The 21,890-nt window shown below is 48.1% G+C and overlaps 1 protein-coding gene across 2 annotated transcripts in view; it reads left to right on the top strand.

Annotated features, from left to right (window-relative positions):
• The window catches only part of ATP6V1C1 (ATPase H+ transporting V1 subunit C1), a 63,446-nt gene that overhangs the window by 2,996 nt on the left and 38,560 nt on the right, over nucleotides 1–21,890 (top strand). The window contains exon 1 of one of the 2 annotated variants that reach the window (XM_083186947.1): nucleotides 20,856–21,011. The exons of the other annotated variant lie outside the window; for it this stretch is intronic. The gene's annotated coding sequence lies outside the window, so the exon portion shown is untranslated. Of the gene's footprint in view, nucleotides 1–20,855; nucleotides 21,012–21,890 lie in introns of those variants that run through there. 2 annotated transcript variants of the gene reach the window in all.

The following is a 21,890-nucleotide window of genomic DNA, read 5'->3' as shown; positions in this document are numbered from 1 at the left end:
TACATGGAACCATCACAAAGAAAAGTGTCAATTGGTGCTCACAAATGGGTACTTGTGTAGTATCACGGCGCCCGTCGCGTCGCATCGCATACCACGAATTAAGGTATGCAATGGCATGCGATGGACCCGATTTGAGGCTTTTCCCGGGATGAGTGTACAATTTTAATATTGCGTCTCATCGCATGCCATTATAATGGCATGCGATGCGATGCAACGCGATTTCAATGTTAAATGCCCAACCAGACCCGATTTTTAATTGTATCCCCACCCTGATGGGTAAAGACAATGTTAAATGCCCCCATTGTTAATGCCACCCCACGATCAACGCCAACCCGAAGCGTGGCGAGCGCAGCGATCCCGAGAGGGGCGGCGGTACGCATCCTCCGACCTTTTCATACCCCCACTATCCACGTCGGCGTGGAGATGATTTGATATAGTGTGGCGAGCCACCGAGCACGAAGCGTGGCGAGCGCACGCGCATTACTTCACAAGTATTACGCATCCCCTCTCGGGGCTCGCTGCGCTCGCCACACTATATAAAATCAACTCCACACCGACGTGTATAGTGGGGGTATGAAAAGGTCAGAGGACGCGTACCGCCGCCCCTCGGGGGCTCGCTGTGCTCGCCACGCTTCGGGTTGGCGTTGATAGTGGGGTGGCGTTAACAATAGGGGGGGCCATTTTACATTGTACACCCACCCTGATGGGTAATGACAATGTAAAATCGGGTCTGGGTGCCTGTACAATTAAAAATCGGGTATAATCGCGTCTCATCGCATCGCATGCGATCATATGGCATGCGATGCGACGCAATTTTGTGGTTGTACAATGCCCTGCAATGAAAATCGTGGGCGCCGTGATAATACACAAGTACCCACAAATGTTAGCATTTAGATTTCGGAGTTTTGAAAAAGGTGCTCTAATTTGCTATAACCTGTCAAGGAGGTTTAATTATGGCGGTAGGCATTCCCCATAACCCAATGCTTTTAAATTGCAGCAGTTGCCCACACATGGGCATGTGTTGCATAGGACGCACATTCACATGCAGGTGCTGCTGCTGTGATCTGTGCTGGGAGAGGTTTGATCTGCTGGGAGTCGGGTGCTGTGCTGGGTGAGTAGTTCTGTGCTGGGAGCGGGGTACTTAGCTGGGTGAGGGGCACTGTGCTGGGAGAGGGGCACTGTGATTGGTAAGGGGTAATGGGCAGGTACATTCGGTGAGGTAAATGGCTCAAGAGTTCCTGCCAAGTACCAGAGCCAGGTTTGCAAACAATATATCAGCCATGGGGTACATGCCAGCATTATACACATGTGCAGCAGTATACACTGCTGGAGATTCGCTGAGTTTTGATAAGAGAGGTGCAGAAAAGGTAGCCAGGTGAGGCACTGCCTCACCTGCCATAGACTTTTTACTTCAGAGTTTTGACTATAAAAATTATTAGAATAATAAAAATAAGATTTTTTTTAAAATAAATTCTTTGTATTGTTGACATACTTTATCAATTCAAAACGCCGGCATATGCGCTAGTATGACAGGAAAGGCTGTGCCTCACCTGCCTCACCCCACCGCACGCCACTGGTAATGGGTGCTGAAGGGATTCTGTGCTAATTGAGGGCTGCTGTGCAGGTGCTGTGCAATGAGGCAAGAGGGATTACTGTGCTGGAGAGCCTGAGGTTCTGTGCTACGAAGGGAGAGGGATTGCTGTGCTGGTGAGCCTGGGGTGCTGTGCTGTGAGGGGGAAAGGGATTGCTGTGCTGGAGAGCCTGGGGTGCTGATCAGTGAGGGAAGAGGGATTGCTGTGCTGGAGAGCCTGGGGTGCTGTGCTACGAGGGGATAGGGATTGCTGTGCTGGAGAGCCTGGGGTGCTGTGCTGTGAGGGCAGAGGTGTTGCTGTGCTGAAGAGCCCGGGGTGCTGAGCAGTGGGGGCAGAGGGATTGCAGTGCTGGAGAGCCTGGGGTGCTGTGCTACGAGGGGAGAAGTATTGCTGTGCTGGTAAACCTGGGGTGCTGTGCTGTGAGAGGAAAGGGATTGCTGTGCTGGATAGCCTGGGGAGCTGTGCAGTGAGGTAAGAGGGATTGCTGTGCTGGAGAGTCTGGGGTGCTGTGCTGCGAGGGGAGAGGGATTGCTGTGTTGGAGAGCCTAGGGTGCTGTACTGTGAGGGGGGGGAGGGATTGATGTGCTGGTGAGCCTGGGTGCTGTGCTGTGAGGGGGAAGGGATTGCTGTGCTGGTGAGCCTGAGGTGCTGTGCTGTGAGGGGGAAAGGGATTGCTGTGCTGGAGAGCCTAAGGTGCTGAGAAGTGAGGGAAGAGGGATTGCTGTGCTGGTGAGCCTGGGTGCTGTACTGTGAGGGGGGGAGGGATTGCTGTGCTGGTGAGCCTGGGGTGCTGTGCTGTGAGGGGGAAAGGGATTGCTGTGCTGGAGAGCCTAAGGTGCTGAGAAGTGAGGGAAGAGGGATTGCTGTGCTGGAGAGCCTGGGGTGCTGTGCTACGAGGGGAGAGGGATTGCTGTGCTGGAGAGCCTGGGGTGCTGTGCTGTGAGGGCAGAGGGGTTGCTCTGCTGGAGAGCCTGGGGTGCTAAGCAGTGGGGGCAGAGGGATTGCAGTGCTGGAGAGCCTGGGGTGCTGTGCTACGAGGGGAGAGGTATTGCTGTGCTGGTAAACCTGCTGTGCTGTGAGGGGAAAGGGATTGCTGTGCTGGATAGCCTGGGGAGCTGTGCAGTGAGGTAAGAGGGATTGCTGTGCTGGAGAGTCTGGGGTGATGTCAGTGGTGCAAGTAGAAAAAATGTCTTAGTGGTACTGTGCTGTGCGCCGAAGGCGCGCAGCGCAAAATGGGCGTGGTCAGGGGCGTGGTCATATGCCACAAGGGGGAGTGGCTATGACAAAACTATATGCCCCCAGTGCCAGATATGCCCCCTACAGTGCTAGGTATGCCTCCAGTGCCACACATATATGCCCCACAGTGCCATATATGCCCCCACAGTGCTAGGTATGCCTCCAGTGCCACACATATATGCCCCACAGTGCCATATATGCCCCCACAGTGCTAGGTATGCCTCCAGTGCCACACATATATGCCCCACATTGCCAGATATGCCCCCACAGTGCTAGTTATGCCCCCAGTGCCAGATATGCCCCCACAATGCCACACATATGCCCCCACAATGCTAAGTATGCCCCCCAATGCCAGATATGCCCCCACAATGCCACACATATGCCCCCCACGGCGCTAGTTATGCCACCAGTGCCAGATATGCCCCATAATGCCACACATATACCCCCACAGTGCTAGTTATGCCCCCAGTGCCAGATATGCCCCCACTATGCCACACATATGCCCCCACAGTGCTAAGTATGCCCCCAATTCCACACATATGCCCACCACAGTGCGTTATGCCCCCAGTGCCAGATATGCCCCACATATGCCCCCAGTGCCAGATACACCCCCATAATGCCACACATGCCCCCACAGTTCCACACATATGCCCCCACAGCCCACAGTGCCAGAAGCCAGCAGCAGCACTGGGAAATTCACTTTGCCATAACTCTTGCTGTGTATGGGGATAAAGAGCACCTTAAGCTGTAAATATGGCGGCCAGAGTTCACCGCTGCCCAGGAGAGGGAGAAAGCTGCAGGAGCACACAATTTGTTAGAAGCGCATCTGTGGGCTATATGACGCCGGGCAGCCCAGAGGGCACAGCTCACCTCCGGATGGTATCTGCGGCGATTCCGGCTCCGGGTGTTGCAGCGGATCGGCTCTCTCATGACGCCTCTCTTCGTCCTCCGGGTCCCAAAGGGGCCGTATATGAGGTGGGCAGGAGGGCCCCGGCTCGCCCAGGCACTCGGCCCGCGGCAGATCCGGCCTGAAATTGAGTCCCCGGCTTCGGCCTAGGAAGCGGGCTGCAGGACCTGCAGGAGCTCAGTGAGATGCTCCCCGGCTTTGCAGCACCGCCTCACCATATCTGGGGCAGAGAAGGGATTAATTGAGGTTAGGAAGGGCAAGGGGGATTGGGTGGTGGAGTGCAGAAAATGCACCGGAGCTTTCAGCAGACACGTCCGACCCTTCACTGTGTCCGGGCCGCCAGCCAATCATACCTCGCGGGCTGGCTCCTGATTGGCTGCCGGCCCGCGAGTTATGATTGGCTGAGAGCCCAGTCACAGTGACACAGGGAGGGGAACGAGAAATGCGTGATGCGCTCCCCTCCCCTTGTCTCCCTTCCCCTGGCGAGGAATCAGCTGTGGAGGGGCGGCGGAGGCCACGCCCCCCGCCACTTAGATATGCGCGCATGCGCATTAAGCAATTTGCAGGGCATTTGTTATGGCGGTACGGGGTACCGGCACAATATGTTTTACCGGTACGCCGTACCACCCCGTACCGCCATACTTACAGCCCTGCCTGTGCCCTCACTGCCCTGTGCTGTGCTCCGTGCCATGTGCTCCGTGATGTGCTCTGTGACCTGCCCTGTGCCCTCACTGCCCTGTGCTGTGCTCCGTGCTATGTGCTCCATGCTGTGCTCCGTGACCTGCCCTGTGCCCTCATTGCCCTGTGCTGTGCTCCGTGACCTGCCCTGTGCCCTCACTGCCCTGTGTTGTAGACTTGTATTGAGAGTCAGTGACTGTTTATAGGCCTGAGCCCTGTAGTGTGATTTAACTAACTAGGTGCTGCAGTGCTCACACGCAGGGGCTGCAGTGTCCACTGTCCAGGGGCTGTCCTGTGGCCCGTGCCCTGTTGTGATTTATTTAGCCCTAAGCCCTGTGTTGTGATTTATTTAGCCCTGAACCCTGTGTTTTTTGTTATTTAACTAACTAATTCAGTGCTGCAGTGCTCACACGCAGGGGCTGCAGTGCTGCTGAGTAGTACACTGTGTACAGGGGCTGCAGTAATACAAGGGGCTGTGTCCAGTGTGACGGCCTATATCTTATCCATTGTCCAGTGTCACGAGTCACTCACAACATATATCCTGTGTCCTGTGTGACGACATACCCTGTGCCCAGTGTGACAACATATATCCTGTGTCCAGTGTGACGACATCTATCCAGTGTCCAGTGTGACGACAATATATCCTGTGTCCAGTGTCACAATTCACAACATATATCCTGTGTCCAGTGTGACATGTAATGTGTGCCGGCATATATCCTGTGTCCAGCGTGACATATATCCATTGTCCAGTGTGACGACATATATCCAGTGTCCAGTGTGACGACATATATCCAGTGTCCAGTGTGACGACATATATCCAGTGTCCAGTGTGACGACATATATCCTGTGTCCACTGTGACGACATATATCCAGTGTCCAGTGTGACGACATATATCCTGTGTCCAGTGTGACGACATATATCCAGTGTCCAGTGTGACGACATATATCCAGTGTCCAGTGTGACGACAATATATCCTGTGTCCAGTGTCACAACATATATCCTGTGTCCAGTGTGACATGTAATGTGTGCCGGCATATATCCTGTGTCCAGCGTGACATATATCCATTGTCCAGTGTGACGATATATATTCAGTGTCCAGTGTGACGACATATATTCAGTGTCCAGTGTGACGACATATATCCAGTGTCCAGTGTGACGACATATATCCAGTGTCCAGTGTGACGACATATATCCTGTGTCCAGTGTGACGACATATATCCTGTGTCCACTGTGACGACATATATCCAGTGTCCAGTGTGACGACATATATCCTGTGTCCAGTGTGACGACAATATATCCTGTGTCCAGTGTCACAAGTCACAACATATATCCTGTGTCCAGTGTGACATGTAATGTGTGCCGGCATATATCCTGTGTCCAGTGTGACATATATCCATTGTCCAGTGTGACGACATATATCCATTGTCCAGTGTACAGGAGCTGTGTCCAGGGACGGTGTCCAGAGGCTGTGTCCAGTGTGACGGCTGTGTCCATTGTCCAGGGGCTGTGTCCAGTGTGACGGCTGTGTCCCGTGTACAGGAGCTGTGTCCATTGTCCAGGGGCTGTGTCCAGGGTGACAGGCTGTGTCCAGTGTCCAGGGGCAGTGTCCAGTGTCCCAGGGGCAGTGTCCAGTGTCCAAGGGGCTGTGTCCAGTGTGACAGGCTGTGTGCAGTGTAAAGTAAGAAAAAGAAATAAAAGTAATAAATAAAATAAAAACACATTTTTGGAGGAGGATGGAGGAGGATGGAGGAGGAAATAGTGGGAGTGCTGAAGCTGCTACCACCAGTCCTGACAAGGCCGATACCTCTTTGTATTTGCTGTTTGGAGCATTTCTCTTTTTTTGGTATAGTTTATTAAACTGCCACCCTGTCTGCCCCTGCAGTGCCGCTTTGCCAGGTTGGAAGTGTAAGGTCCACATGTATGAGATGCCGACTGCTGTCGCTTAGCTTAGTCATCCAGCTACCTCGGTATACCCTTTTGGCCCAACTACAGTAAATGAAAACAATTTTGTAAGCTGTGAAGTGATCAAAATTGACTAGAAATGAGTGGAAACTAATGTTATTGAGGTTAATAATACTTTAGGGGCAAAAACAGGCCCACATTCTGTTATTTTAGCCATTTTTAGCATTTTTTCATAAAAATCCAGATCCAAAACCAAAAGGGTGGTTTTGCCAAAACCAATCCAGATCCAAAACACGAAGGGAGATCCAGATCCAAAACCAAAACCCGAAAAAGTGGCCGCCGCACATCTCTAGTTACAACATGCAATGTGAAAGGGTTTAACAGGCTTTTGACCCATTTATGAAACGTTTACAAAAATGGGTTGAAAGCAGGGTTGCAATGTGAAAGCGGTATAAATAATGGATAATTATAATAAATTGTCTCTACGATAACGTATACAAATGTATATCATTCACATTATGAGACACAATTTCAACTCATTTTGGAAGCAGACATTTTCCTGGAGACCACTACTTGCTCACTTTCTTTCCCAGGAGGATTTTACATCATTGCAATTTATCCTTAACAATGTCCGAGTGCCATTACAGATTGGGAGTCAGAAGTGATGTCATAATTCCAATTTCTAACACTAGTGGAATGCCAATTTTGCCATCTCGCTCATTCATACACAAATAAATAGACTGGATAATGGCCCTTATTCTAGTTGAATCGGACGAATGCGTATTTTCGGACGGCCACCGAGTGTTCTTAGCTCCGCCTACCGTACGGATTGCTCACACCGACCGAATGCGGTCAGACGCCGAGCAAATGGACCGCAAGTGGATGTTTCATGCGAACACCTCCCCTATCTGTGGAAACCACCCCCATCCTCCGATGGTCGATGACCATTGAATGATGGACCGAGCGGTCAGGCAGCACGAATGCTCCAGACCACTCGGACATTTTTCTGTATGAAAGCAGGGATATGGACGGGCAACTCACATCCGGCTATGTCAGCTGTCCGCCCCCCACACGTGCGTCACGGCCGCATTACCATATGTACGCCCAGCATTTTCATGGGAACGCCCATGAAACGCGGGGCGTATGCATATTGTTATGAGCCCAGACAGCCCTTCATGCCCCTCTCCACCCCCTGCACGGATGGGTCCGACCGAACGTTTTCTGCACGGAACTCACGCCGTGTTCGGACGTGAGAGGCATTCGCACATGCGCACAAACGCCTCTACACATGCGCAAACACCAAACATCGGCCGTCCGACCACACCCGGTGCCGACCGAATCAATTGAAGATTAAGCGAGGGCTGTATAGGCATGAGGACATATAAGAGCCTTGCAATTTTGTGATTGGTATAATAAAGTTAGTCAAAATGTTTCTTACCCCATAGAGTCCAGGGTTATAGGTGTAGCCAATCAGGTGTAGAATGGGCGGTAGCTTAGGCAGGGGTATATAAGGGGTAGTCAGGTGATCCTTCTGCCTCTTTGAGTCTGGATTCCGACCCTCCCTCCCTTGCTTTCTTCAATTACCACCAGGCCTTTCTGCCTTCACACAATTTGGCTTCACAAATATTAAATTTTATTTAGCGGGAGGGCGCTCTCGATCAGCGGTCAGGTTTGAGGTACAGGAGGTCACTGTGCGGTATTGCCACCCTCTGCCATGACGGCTGGTGAGTCCTGCCCCCGAGGGGGGGCGATGGCCACTTCCTTGAACTGTCCTCACCATGCAATAGGAGGGGCGGTAAGACCGTCACAGTGCGGGCTGTGCCTTGAATTCAATGGGGGCGGTTCATCGCCCTGGTTACAAGTTGGGGCGTTGTAGTCGCCGCCATTGTTAGCGTTTGTGACTTAGCTGGTCTCCAAGCGCTCTCCTGGCCATCCCTTTCAATAGGGTCATACCAACAATAAATACTGTTGACCTTTTAAACTTATGCAGTGGTTTTCCGTGTGGTTATTTCAGGTTAACGTGTCCGAGTGATTTATTTCTAGGGGTAATAAATGTTAAGTTAAGGTAAAGGTCAATTGCAATAATTGAATAGGCGCCTTAGAAGAGCCAATGAGTCAGTTGTGTTTCAGATTTCAAACATTTTTCTGGGGGTACGGAATACTTTTTGCAGATTCTGTCATTACTTCACCGCTTCATTTCTTTTTTCCTATAATAATTTGGGGAACACATTGCTTTCCTACAGCTGACAATGCCAGGCAGTTTTATATGCGGTCTGAAAACAATATTCAGGGGTGGCTATTCATATACTCATTAATGTTTTATCCAGGAGAAATAGGCTGGAAAGACATTAAATAATAGATAAGGACAAGAGGGATGAGGCAGAACTCCAGTACGTGTATAGAAGGTTATCGCTGATTTCTGGGCCTCATTCAGTGTTGTAGACAAATGCATTCGGCGCTGTGAATGTGCACGCAGCAGCGGGGCGAAATTCTGCAAAGATCACTTCTGCATGGATTTGTATTAGGACGCCAACCCATGGCAAAGGCCAGTATTCAATGCCTCAGATGCGCCGTATTTTACAGCGAATCTGGCAATTCGCCGGGGTGATGGCGAATTTTCTCTCAGTAAAAACAATTCGCCCTATTCAATGGAGACAATTCGTTGCAAATGAACAGCAAATGATTCGCCATATGCATTTCGCCGGTGGTTTTCAATGGGGTTTTTAGTGGAAATCTCCGAGAGTGTATTCAATGATCAAATGGATAACTGCTTTCTCCAGTGATTTTCGCCATGATTCTCCATTTTGCATTAGACATCTTTTTTTGGTGAAAAATCAGTTTTCATTTTATTTGAAGGGTCTTGCTTTTTTTTACGGCTTTACAAGCACCTTGCTTTTTATTTTGAATTTTTTTTCCACCCTCCTCAGCGAACTGACAGCCAGCTGAGCGGGGGGGGGGGGGGCTGGGACTGCTGGAGCCGGAGGTCTGCTACTGCTGCTGGACCCGTCCCCATCCTCAGGCTGTGCGGGGGCTCCTGGCGGCATCAGCGGGCTCCCCCCCAGCCGTGAGTACGCTCCATCCCCTGCAGTGGCAGTATAGCCCCAGAAGCAGGTGAGAGAGCCGGGAGCGGTATTCGCTGTAGGGGGTAATTTTCGCCGTCAGGGATGGAGAGCCCCTGACGCGTTGAATAGGACGGACGGCTGCCGGCCGAATCTCCGTGAAGGGACAATTGCCGTGAAAGTGCAGCGAATCTTACACAGGCATACTGGCCAAAGACGCAGCATCCGGCGCAGATTGCCCCTACAGGAAGCTGCTAGTACTTGTTCCGCAATAATGACTACTACAAATATACGTCTTTTATACTTGAAACAAAAATGTACAATGAAAAGAGAAAGCGATTGAAAAGTCTTCCGCAGCATTCATGCACTAACTATTGACTCTGCGGCAAACTACATACCCGTATGTACAGGTGCAATATCCCATATCAGTGCACAGTACTTCATTTCATGTGATCAGCCATAGTCCAGCATCTAAGTGTTGGATAATGTTGGTATTGTCCCCACCTAGTGGTGTATTAAGGTACAAAATAGCACCTGAGGTTGGAATTGTTCAGAGAAATGTCACTGTAGTGTATTATGAAAGGAAGTTGTGTGCAATAATGTAATATACCGCTGTCACATTATTATCAAACCAGTATAAAATATAACATTTCCATTTACTGTCACTGGGAATTATTTACACCTGTTAAAAGTATTGAGATATCATATTACTGAAGAGTATCCAATCTGATAATTCATCATTTAAACACCTGGGGTGAGATGCAATAGGGTGCAATTTTTGATGTGTTTTCAGATTTTTTGGGTGATCATGGTACGACATGACACTGCTGGCTGTTGGAGCCCAGTACTGGTTCCAAAATATGGGGGCCCCCAGGCTATTTTTGGAACCAGGACCGACCCAAGAGCCAGGTGCTGTTTTTTTTAAATATGGGGGATCCGCACTATTCGTTATTTGGGGAACCAGGACCGGCTCGATGAGACTGGGGCTGGTAATGCTTGGGGGGTGGGTGTGTGAGACCCCACACTGTTTTTTTTTTACATTTTCACTTTAATCCGTATGCTCCCATTACTAATAATATTGCACATTCACGTTGCTAAAAATTTGCACTTTTTCCATTACTAAAAATCGCCAGAAATCGCAAGTGATAAAAATCACACCCTATTACATTTGCTAAATCCAGGGAAAAAAATGTGAAAGTGACATGTGAGATTTTTTATACACCTAAAAAAAAAATCGCACCTTATTACATCGCCCCCCTAGGATGTCAACATGGCATGACACACCCCGGGTCGATATTCTGAAACTAATGACAGGTTTGCAAAATCAAAATCTGAAATCTCGCCATGTGAAATGTCGACATACTGCCGAGGGTTCTGCGCTGCCAGGTGGGTTAGGCTGTGAGGTTAGGGTGATGCTGTGGTGGGGAAGGTACAAGAGATACACGTCCAGCCAATCAGCTCCTAACTGACTTTTTTCAAACACAGCCTGTAACATGGCAGTTGGGATGTGATTGGCTGGACGTTGATCTCTCCTTATCACCCTTGCATTTATCTCTTTTTAAGGCTTAATACATCTGCCCCATTGGGAGAAGAACTCATCAGAACACTGCAACATCACAGATCCATGCAGGAAGTAACTGTACCAGCACTGCCGGAATTCGGCAGAAGACCCAGGAGCCACTGCAGCCAATGACAAAATGTAAGAGAACCCTAAACCACCAAGGAAGGCTTTTAAACAATTCATCATGTAGACCAATCATCCGGGAAGACATGATCATTATAGACAAGTCACACCACACCCCACTTTGGACTTTTCTACCATATAATAATAACACAGCCCAGGTCTTGCTATTTTTATGTTTTAAAGGGATGCGATACTCTTTACAAAACATCTTTTCAAACGATTAGTACTGGCCACTCTTCATATCGAGGTGTATTCTTCCTCCACTGAGGTTCCATCACCGGGTATTTTCAAAAAGAGTCATGTCACATACTTGACATAACTGGTAGGTTCACCCTACATCCAGAATTCCCCCGGACAGTCTGGAAACGGCAAAAACTATCTGCAGTGTGAATACTTGCTCATCCTGTACGGGTAGTGCAGCTCCACCAACCCACAACCACCTCTGACCACCTTATAGCCCAACTCTGTCCACCATGGGACATAATCATATTATGGACACCCCAGCTTGGCATGGTGATTATACCAGGAAAGGGGGTAACCAAAAAAAGGTACAAAAATACCCCAGGGTTTCACTTGCTCGTTATTAAAACGTAAAACCATGAAGCCTGATTAAGGGTCATGTCCTCTCACAAAATTTCAGGACTTTCCAAAAAAACTTTCCACTGGCACAAGTTACATTTACCCATTATGCAACAGCCGCTCCATGGAAACCTGGTGCGCTTCTCCATCCGCTTCCTCTTTTATTGTCACTGCTCACTGGAGTGATGACCCTGGGGATCCCAAACAGGCTCTCATATCAGTGCAATGATGACAGACTAAACGGATGTACCACATCAATAATGTCCCACTCAGTATACGGGGAATATTTCATATTTATTTATGACATTACATGTCTACATTGACTTTCAGAGCACCAGTCCTTTCATACATACACTTGGGAGCTAATTCTAATTGCGCCGTTCCCCTGCACGTTCGCACAGGGGTGCGATGTTTTGCACAGGGAAGATCTGCGAGCGCTTGCAAGATCATTCGATGGTCGACAATCATGTCCCTGCGCGCAAGGCTGTGAATGGATATTTATGATAAGCATCCATTTGCATGCATCCGGGGAAATTCGGCATGCGAGCGGGGGCGGGCGTGCAGGTGGTGCATAGATGACTCACAAAGCTGCGAATTTTGCAGATTTGGGTGTCAACCAGAATCACCCCCTTTGCTTGAGAGCTATCAATGATAGTGTGACAGGGTGTCATTTAGTTACATCCTTTATTCAATACAAACATTTCCCAGTAATGTCATGCCCGGGACTTAAACACACAAACGCCGACATTGCAGTCAGACACCTGACACATGGAGCTCTTTGCTCATGCACAGGGAGCCTGGTGTCATGATCTGGATAATTAAACAGACATATCCAAGTTCCTGTCCACACTGTTCCTGCCTCTCAAGCCAGGGTGTTGTCAGCTGTCAAAGTCGAGTTGCATATGCACCACGATAGAATGGTCTGGCCGCCATCTTGGTTCCAGTTACGTAAATAGAGAATAGGATCCAGGTGAACTAATAATGTGAACCCAGTGCGCAGCCATACTACTACACATAAATTCATATTCCACACTTACATTCTAATAAAATATAGATAAAGGGTTTTATTCCGCAGCACAAGGTATAAAGGGACCTTTCTTACGTACATATTTCGCATCTGTGTGTTCCGTCTCTCATGCACAGCGCTCCGGTTCTGGTATAAAGTTCGCAACTTGTAACTGCCAAAAGTTATGGAACAATTACTTATTTAATGGTCATGTCACCACGTGGACAGTGTAAATGGAAGATCCAGATGTAACCAGTTTCACAGCTTGAGTTACGATGCCTTAAGACAAAGAGACCGAGGTGCATTCCCCTGCACCAATCCAAGAGAAGCGACATGTGATCCTTTGACCAATGATGACCCTCACTGCCCCCCTCTACCTGGACACTATAAGAGTTCAAGCACATCCTAAACTCACTCTCACTGTGCTCCTCTTCTTCTCCCTGGACTATATTCTGGACGGAATATAGTGATCTCGGACTGGGTTGCGCCAGCGCTATTGATGAGACGGTAACTATTGCCTTCCTGTATGTGAATACTGTATTGAGGCTGATTGTGTTTATATCTGTTGTTTTTACCCTGTTAGGTTAGAATTTATTTTGTATTGTATATTAATCCGTAATATCTTGTTATCTGCTCTTTTATCTCTGTAACCCCCTCTTGTCCGTTAAGGACGGAAATGTATGGTACAGGGACTTTATCCCCTTATTCTGAAATTTATAAAGAGTCTTGGCTTTTATTTGCAATAAGCGGAAAGTTTATAAGGAAATAATACCTGATTTAGTACATTAATGGTATCGGTATAGCATGTTTTATACACGGACAAGGTTCACTACGCTGCGCTACGCTTTGTTCGCACATAACTAGGAATAAAGGTTATAGGTTTACGGACAGTGTACGTAAACTGCGTACTTCACTTATTATCCATCGGTTTAATCTTATATGGACATTGATACAGCGTTCTGTGTGCAGTGCGGCTGTCCTGCGATCTTCGCTGTGTTCATCCAGCACCACTTAGTCCGCGGCTGTGCAGCAGGTCTCCTCTCTCACTCTGTCCATCAGTTCTCAGCTCCCAGGGGCCTCACAGTCCGCCACCATTGCTCCGGGCCACAAGCGTGGTGTGTACAAACAAATTTTCCCACCAGAGTCAAACATGGGGGTTGCCATGTTTGCTCTAGTAATTTGTTCTTCTGAGCCAATCCTGTGAGGTCCATTTACCGGTCATACTTTCTCAGCCAATCCTCACTGCTCAGTGGTTATACGTATGCTGGGAAATCTAGACCTAATTGCTAGCGCTTCAATTGTCTCGTTTCTGAGCTGTTGATGTTCCGCCATCGTTCCCGAGCTATTGATGTTCCACCATCGTTTCTGAGCTATCGATGTTCCACCATCTTTCCTGCAAATTGATGTTCTACCATCGCACTCCAGTGATGAATTTTATACCTATTGTAAAGCGCAACGGAATCTGCTGCGCTAGATAAGAAACTGTAAATAAATAAATAAAGGGGTGGAGGGGTGTCGCACCATAGCACCTGCATTTGTCTTGCAGCGTGTTTGTAACGGCATCCTGCAATCAGGAGAGCTGCAGCAGAGCCACTGGGACATCCAAGTGACTTTTAAATTATGCGCCTCAAAACTAGCGCCTGTGTGTCCTCTGACCACTCAAAACGCCTGTCACTTTATCCCAGAGAGTGTCCCATACTTATGACCTAATTCAAAGGCAAAAACTCAGTCACTGATCATGATCTGAACTATAGCTGCTGAAGGTGATTTTCCGACTTGCTCTAGTTCCAGGTTGAAAGATGTTAACCTTTGGCCTTGGAGTTTGTGTTAATATATTTCACAATACTCCACCCAATGAAAAAGTTTACTTAACCACTGCCCCATGAGAACGTAATAAGGGAAGTGATCCCACACCAAGATAATATACTATGTATCGGAGGGTCACCTATTAATTACTAGACATCAGAGTAATAGGATAACTATCCGGACACAGAGTGCGCAGATAATTCACAGAGGAAGTCACCCTTATACAGAGAGGGAATAAAACTGAGGCTCAGAGGGACAAAAATCCATCAACAGTACAAAAGAATGTAAAAGGTCATAAATAACTGTGATTCTCAAACTAGGTGGGACGGGGCAATTTTATTGGTGGAGAGCTCAATAATTTACAAGAACTTCCTCCTGGATACAGAATTCCTCTCATATGTCATTTAACCCTATAATAAAGGATATATGGATATATTTATTCAAAAATATTGCTTTTTAATATAGTTCTTCATAACTTTCAAGCGTTCTCTGAAAACTCACCTCTTCAGGCAAGCCTATCAAATTTAGGTACAAACCACATAACCCTCAGAGGCACTTATGTATTATATAGCTTCCCTTCTGGACTTGTAACTTGGTGGGACTGCTATGCTATTACTGGTTACTGTCCTTGTGTTTCCCTCCTATGTCCCTATAGATTGTAAGCTTGCAGCAGGGCCCTCCTACCTCCAAATCAGTCTGTTGTTACCCAGTTTGTTCTTTCAGTGTTGTCATCAGAATTAGATTTGGGTGGGGTTTTACTTCAAAGTGAGATCTATGTTGCAGTGTAAAAGTAAAGCAGTCAGTATTTTCCCTGCACAGAAACAAAATAACTCACCCAAATCTAATTCTCTCTGTGCACATGGTTTTGTCCATTTGAGAAGGAATTTGCCTTTGCGAGTTAACCAGAATAAGGGCCAAACTCCACACAGTTAGGGCCATGCTGGGAATCAAACCTACAACCTCAGTAGTCTGGGGAAAAGGTCTCGGTCAACCATATGTATTAGTGTACATTGTGGCCACATTGGACCCATCACACACCCCGCAAGCTGTCGATTATTATAGCTGCCATTGTATAGGATCTAATGCCAACAATTTCTTGAGAACCATTGTATGGTGGTTTATTGGTTAAAACAGCACTTGTGCCTCCAAAGCCTTCACTTTGTGGGATACACGCATAACGACTGTTGACATCTATACAACCCAAAAGACAATTGAAGAGCCCCGTGGATGAAGGCGTTAGGTTTAGAAGAAACTAAGATATTTACAGTTAAAATAATTAGAAATGATGAATAGGACACACAGTAGCACTTTTGTCCACAGTTAGATTATATAGTTAAAATAACATTTGCTAACAAAATGTGCCCTGCGATCGGGTCTGTATAGGGCCCTAGGATTCTTAGAACAAAGCACCTGCACCCATTTTTCAGAAATTTGTAACATTACACATTCATCCGCTCTCCTCTTCAGTTGTGTGGTATATTGATTAGCTAATCGAATGCGTAATAAAGATTAGGTATCCGCCAGCAAACGATGAGTATCCTAATTACAAGCCTCATGGTAAATTGTGTTAGTTTGGTAAGGCGACACAGGGTCCGAAATTATATCTTGGTCCTCGGGTTCCTAACGGTGTATTTTAGGTAAAGAATAGTGGTTAAAGCTGAAAATCCTTTGCAAATGCTTCCAAGAGGTCCCGAGCGATGTAAGTAGATATAGCTATTGGAAGGGGTTTATCAAGCTCTTTTTTTTTTTTTTTTGTGGGACTGCTCTGACATCTGTGATCATGAATGTATTTGAGCAACTGGTGATGATCCACCTGAAATAAATAAATGGGTGGGGACTAGTCTGCCTACAGACAGGTGGTGGATTGGCTGGCATTGTGGTGTGGCAGTAGCAACCTTGCTCTGATCCGACTAGAGATGGTAGTGGACTTCAGAAGGAAACCAACTGTTACAGATGGAGCGCCTCTCGTATAGCTCCAGCCTTCGCCAGATCCCCTCCACTGGCGAGAGCTCCATCTGACATGCGTGAGTGTCCCCATCTCTCGCCGGCAGGGAGCAGAATCCACTTCAGGGAGACGGGCAGGGTTAGGTAGCGGAGCAGGAGGATGCGGGCACTGACGAGGGAGCTCAGTGTCGCCAAGCTCAAGCCTCCTGCAGATAGTAAGGGACCAGTGGAATTTAGCAGACACCAACCTGGAGATGTTGCAGCAGAACACCCAGAAGTAGGCTGTTCTAAGTAACCATGGTAGGAACCTGGGAGGAGTGGTTACAGGTGTCAGTGGAGGAAGCTGGTGGCAATTTACCTGCCCACTATGCAATGGCCACAGGTGATTACAGATGGAGAGAGGACTCCCTACAAGCCTACTCAGACACGGGTTACAATCCTCTTTTCCAAATCAGTGGTACAAAAATCTGAATGCCTGGTGTGGCATGGTCATCCCATCACAGCTTTGTACCACCCTGCAATTGATTACATCAAGAATCATAGACCAAGAGTGCCACCCCCCCCTCCTTCCCTCCCCCCCAGATGAAGAGGACATATATGAAAAGATGCTGCAATTATAATTTAATGGGTCTTCTGTGTTGGTTACACCAAGTCTCTTGGGTCACTTGTCATAATAATTCATATATCTTAAGTCTGTTAAGCTTTTCCCATTGATAAGTGTGGTAGTTATAAGCAACTTCGGTACTTCACGGCACGCCACTAGATAGGATACGATTTAGTATGCGATTTGACATAAGATATCGCATAAGATATAGTATAAGATTTACTACCCATTTCATTGCCCCACTATCCACTAGGGCGCGGAGTTGATTTTATAAAGCGTGGCGAGGGGACACGGATGATGTTTCAAAGCAAGTCACCAATATCGCATGCCATTTGCATGCAATTCCATAAAATACATTCCGTGTACCCTCGCCACGCTTCGGGCTCGGTGGCTCGCCACGCTATATAAAATCAACTCCACGCCCTAGTGGATAGTGGGGCAATGAAATGGATAGTAAATCTTATACTATATCTTATGCGATATCTTATGTCAAATCGCATACTAAATCGTATTCTATCTATCCTATCTAGTGGCGCCGTGAAACTACACAAGTACCGCAACTTCTTGTATTAATATAGTTTTTTCATGTATATAGGCAAGCGATAGATCAAGTGGGTTTGTTTATTTTATAGATTAAATCTACAAATGTCAGACAATTTCCACATGCCCCGGACCAGGGAGACTAAATTCCATAATGGAGGAATTCTCAAGTACCCCCAATCAGGTCACGTTTTCTGTATTGCTTTAGTCATACACAGGTGAGTTAATCTATTGTATTGTACTCGAGCACTGGATTTCGAAGCACTGCCATTTTGGAGTTAGACATCCTCCTCAATGTTTGAGTGCATACTGTAATCATTAACCTTGCTCCATTTACTTGGGTGTTTGATTAAATCTAATTCATTGAATTAATTAAGGAGAGGTGTTCACACAGATTCAATTAAAAATAATGTATTTCATTACCAACATTGTAAAAAACAATTTAAAGTCGATTGAAAGTAACTGAAGGAACTGCTGCATTTCTGATTACGGCTAGCAGGGATTATTAGATAAGTACTAATTGGACCAGAAGTTTAAACGGCCCATTAGTTAGAATAGAGGTGTATAACAATTGCTATAATCACCTTAAAGGACCTGACTGGTGACAACTGGACTATGGACCTTTTTCTGATTGATTCGCAGCCTTGCAAGTCCAGCAGACACCTCCCCTCCCCCCTCACACGCCTGCAAATGGATGATATACATATTCATATTCTGTGCAAGGACAGGGCTGCCCTCCCCCCCTTCTCATGGGAACGCCCATGAAAAGCTGGGCATTCCCATATGCTAAAGGGGCTGCCCAGCGCCCCCCCCCCTCCCCGCCCGCTGAGTAGGGTGCGTGCACACGGCAAATAGAATGTTTGCTGTGGGTGCACACACCCTGCGTCTGCTCATGCGCAGAACACATGGGGGGGGGGGGCTGAAGCGATTAGGATAAGGTCTTTTGTTCTAGATAACCTTTTATATATGGCAGACACATTAAGGTGGGGCAGATGTAACAGGTGCAGAGAGAGTTAGATTTGGGTGGGGTGTGTTGAAACTGAAATCTAAATTGCAGTGTAAAAATAATGCAGCCAGTATTTACCCTGCACAGAAACAAAATAACTCACACAGATCTAACGATAAATCGGAACAAATCGCCTCTCCCTGACATGCAGTTGGGTCCAATGCACGGTCCCGTGCGCATCGGACCCGACTAGGTGGTCAGACCGGCTGGCCGTCCGACCACCCGTTCTGGGGCGGGCGGGAAGCAGGGACGCATGCGATCCATCACAATTCTGTCGGGTGTCCGTACACTGCTGTGAGACGTCGCAGGCAGTGTATGGGCACCTTTACATCTGCCCCACCTGCATTGCACATGGTTTTGCCCATTTTGAGAACAAATTTGTACTGCGATCAGATCTGAGTAGCCATCTGTCTTCAAGTGGAACACACCATTACCTGCTTTGATTCATTACTGGGGCAAATCTGTCAGAAACTAGCATCCCACCAGCACCCAAATGCTTTCAGCAAACACGGCAATCGGGTTACATGCCATGACACACCCAAAGACAACCGCATGGCAGCCACCCTAAATACCAGTTTTAACAAAATCTGTCAACTCAAAGACAGAACCATTCATGTTTAATATCCGTCAGCAGTGTGTACGCATGTTGCTCACATTCACAGTGCGCAAATTCTGCATGCCATTTTTGGAAATAGTTATCCACTGTGCATGTGTGTACTTGGAAAACATATCTCCAACCCCAATACCCTACCCCCCCCCCCCCAACCCATGCCTCTACTGGGCACACTTACCCAACCTTCTTTGTGCCAAGAAGATATTGGGTCCCGATAGGCATTTAAAAAACACAGCTGGGTTCCCGATGGCCATCAGCTATTTTCCCTCGTGGGGGTCCACGACTCCCATAGAGGGAGAATAGAATCGGTGGCGAGCGTAGCGAGCCACCGTGCCCGCAGCGTGGCGAGCACGCAAGGCGCTTAGTTGCGCTTACCATGCTGTCTGGGTCCGGCCAGTCGGGATCCCAACGTCGGTCTAATGATTGTCGGGATCCCGACTGTCGGACCCCTGTACCACACCTGAAGATATTGGCCTCTATGTATGCCTACTCGCCACACTTACCAACTCTCTACTGTACTTGATGTGTGCACAGACACTGATCTGCCATGAACCCACTGGAAATATAAACGTCATCTTACTAGGTACACCCACCAATCCGTACATACACTTATAGGGCACACGTAAACATTTGCATGTGCCTAATGATCACATCAACCATCCATTAAGCATGGTCATAATGCACCAGTCACGCTCTCATGTATGTGCCTAACGGGCACATACTGTAGCGTATACCAACATCTGACCTACTAGCCACAATTATTTCTCCTACGCCAATCCACCTCAGTGGAAAGTTAGCACCAGTAATCCATACTGAGCACAATTGGCACCAAACTCTTTCTTGACGGTCACACTTAGCAGCCTACCCCACTACCAACTACTAGGCACACTTGGCACCAGCAGCCTACCCCACTATTAACTGCTGGGCACACTTGGCACCAGCAGCCTATCCCACTACCAACTACTGGGCACACTTGGCACCAGCAGCCTACCCCACTAAAAACTATTGGGCACACTTGGCATCAGCAGCCTACCCCACCACCAATTACTGGGAACAGGCAGCAGCCTCCCGTACCACCATACTCCCAACATGACCATCTCCAGGAGGGACACATTGCTCTGCACCTGCACTTCCCTCTTAATTTATAATTGCCATCACCTGTGTTGAAGCACTTTTCTTAGCAATTTACCTGTTCAACACAGGTGATGGTAATCATACAGTAAGAAGGAAGTCCAGGAGCAGAGTCCTGGAGAGGGTCATGTTGGAAGGTATGCTGGGCACATGCGATGCCGCCAGCCTGTGATCCACAGGTAGGGTTACCACCTAGCTATCCACAGGGTGCTGGCAGCATCTCTATGGGGGCATCTTGGGCTTCTCTCTAATCACCACCGCCGGACAGTCCCACCACCACTACCGTACCTAGAGCCCCGCCTAACGTGGCCAGGCCAGGGGAGGGGATCAATTCCATCCTGTCACTCAGCCAGCCTTCCCCATTCCCAGCACCACAACGGTCGGTGTGTGTGTATGATGTGTGTGTGTGTGTGTGTGTCAGCTGACAGAGAATCATGTGATGGGCTGCGTGACACTCACAAACCTAGTCCCTCCTTGTCGCCTTTACAGGCGCCATCTTGTCAGAGGCAAAGCGCCGAGTTACATTGATTTCGGTCTCTCAAAAAATGGCGGACACCATCCACTGCACTGAGGACAGTTTTTTAGCCAAATATTTCAGAGGTGTGTTCTGTCTTGTAATGAGAGGCTGTTGGAGTGGTCTGTGAGGGAGAGGATGGCGGAGGAGTGACGAACCGTGCCACAGCTTGTGTATACCGACGGTGACAGCATTACCCAGCCACTCAGGTACGCCTGTATCAGCATGAGGGGATGTAGTGTCCGGGGGCCCGGGCATAGCTGTCAACTCGGGGGTGGGGGAGCAATGCAGGGCCTTGGCTCTCCCCTATCTCCCCGGCTCCAAGCAAGGGACAGAGACATACAATCTAAAGCCTCTGCAGCTGCAGTGGAACTACAAGTCCCAGCATGTACACTGCTGGGGGCTGTATAATCCTATGTAACAGCCACTGGCTGCCCAAGCTTGTTCCAATCTCCTAGGAGCATTTACAAATTACTTGTAAATATCACATTGCACCATTGAATGTGTGAGATGCAAATGTCATACTGAGGGGTCTATGTACTAAGCCTTGGCGAGAGATAAAGTAGCAGCAGCCATCCAGCTCCTGTCATTTGTCAAACACAACCTGTAACATGGCAAATAGGAGCTGATTGGCTGGTAATTTATCTATCCACAAGGCTTAGTGCATAGACCCCAAATGCATGGCCTCTGTTATCCATTGCACGGTGGAGATTTGTTAAAGCTTGGAGAACAATAAAGTAGGGAGTGCTAAAGTACCTGTCATTTGTCAGACACAACCTGTAATGTGGCATTTAGGAGCCAACCGTCCTTTTTGTAGGTCTGTCCTGCACCTGATTGGGGCCGGCAGTGTTCCGCGGTGGGGGTATTATGGGAGTTTCCCCTGCCTGCAGCGGCCAGTGGGAATAGACGCTGTGCGCATGCGCACAGCATCTATTCAGGGAGGCTGGGGGCACGGGCAGCAGCTTACACAGTGCTGGCCATGCCAATGTAGTGATGAAAAATGGGGATGTGGCCTGTGACCACAACATCCCTGTGAGGCCACGCCCCCTTTGTCATAGGCTGCGCCCCTTTTCTGGCGTGTTCACCTT

The sequence above is a fragment of the Crinia signifera genome, chromosome 5 (assembly GCF_055691185.1).
Source record: "Crinia signifera chromosome 5, ASM5569118v1, whole genome shotgun sequence".
Classification (NCBI taxonomy): domain Eukaryota; kingdom Metazoa; phylum Chordata; class Amphibia; order Anura; family Myobatrachidae; genus Crinia; species Crinia signifera.
This window is presented reverse-complemented; position numbering and strand designations above follow the sequence as displayed.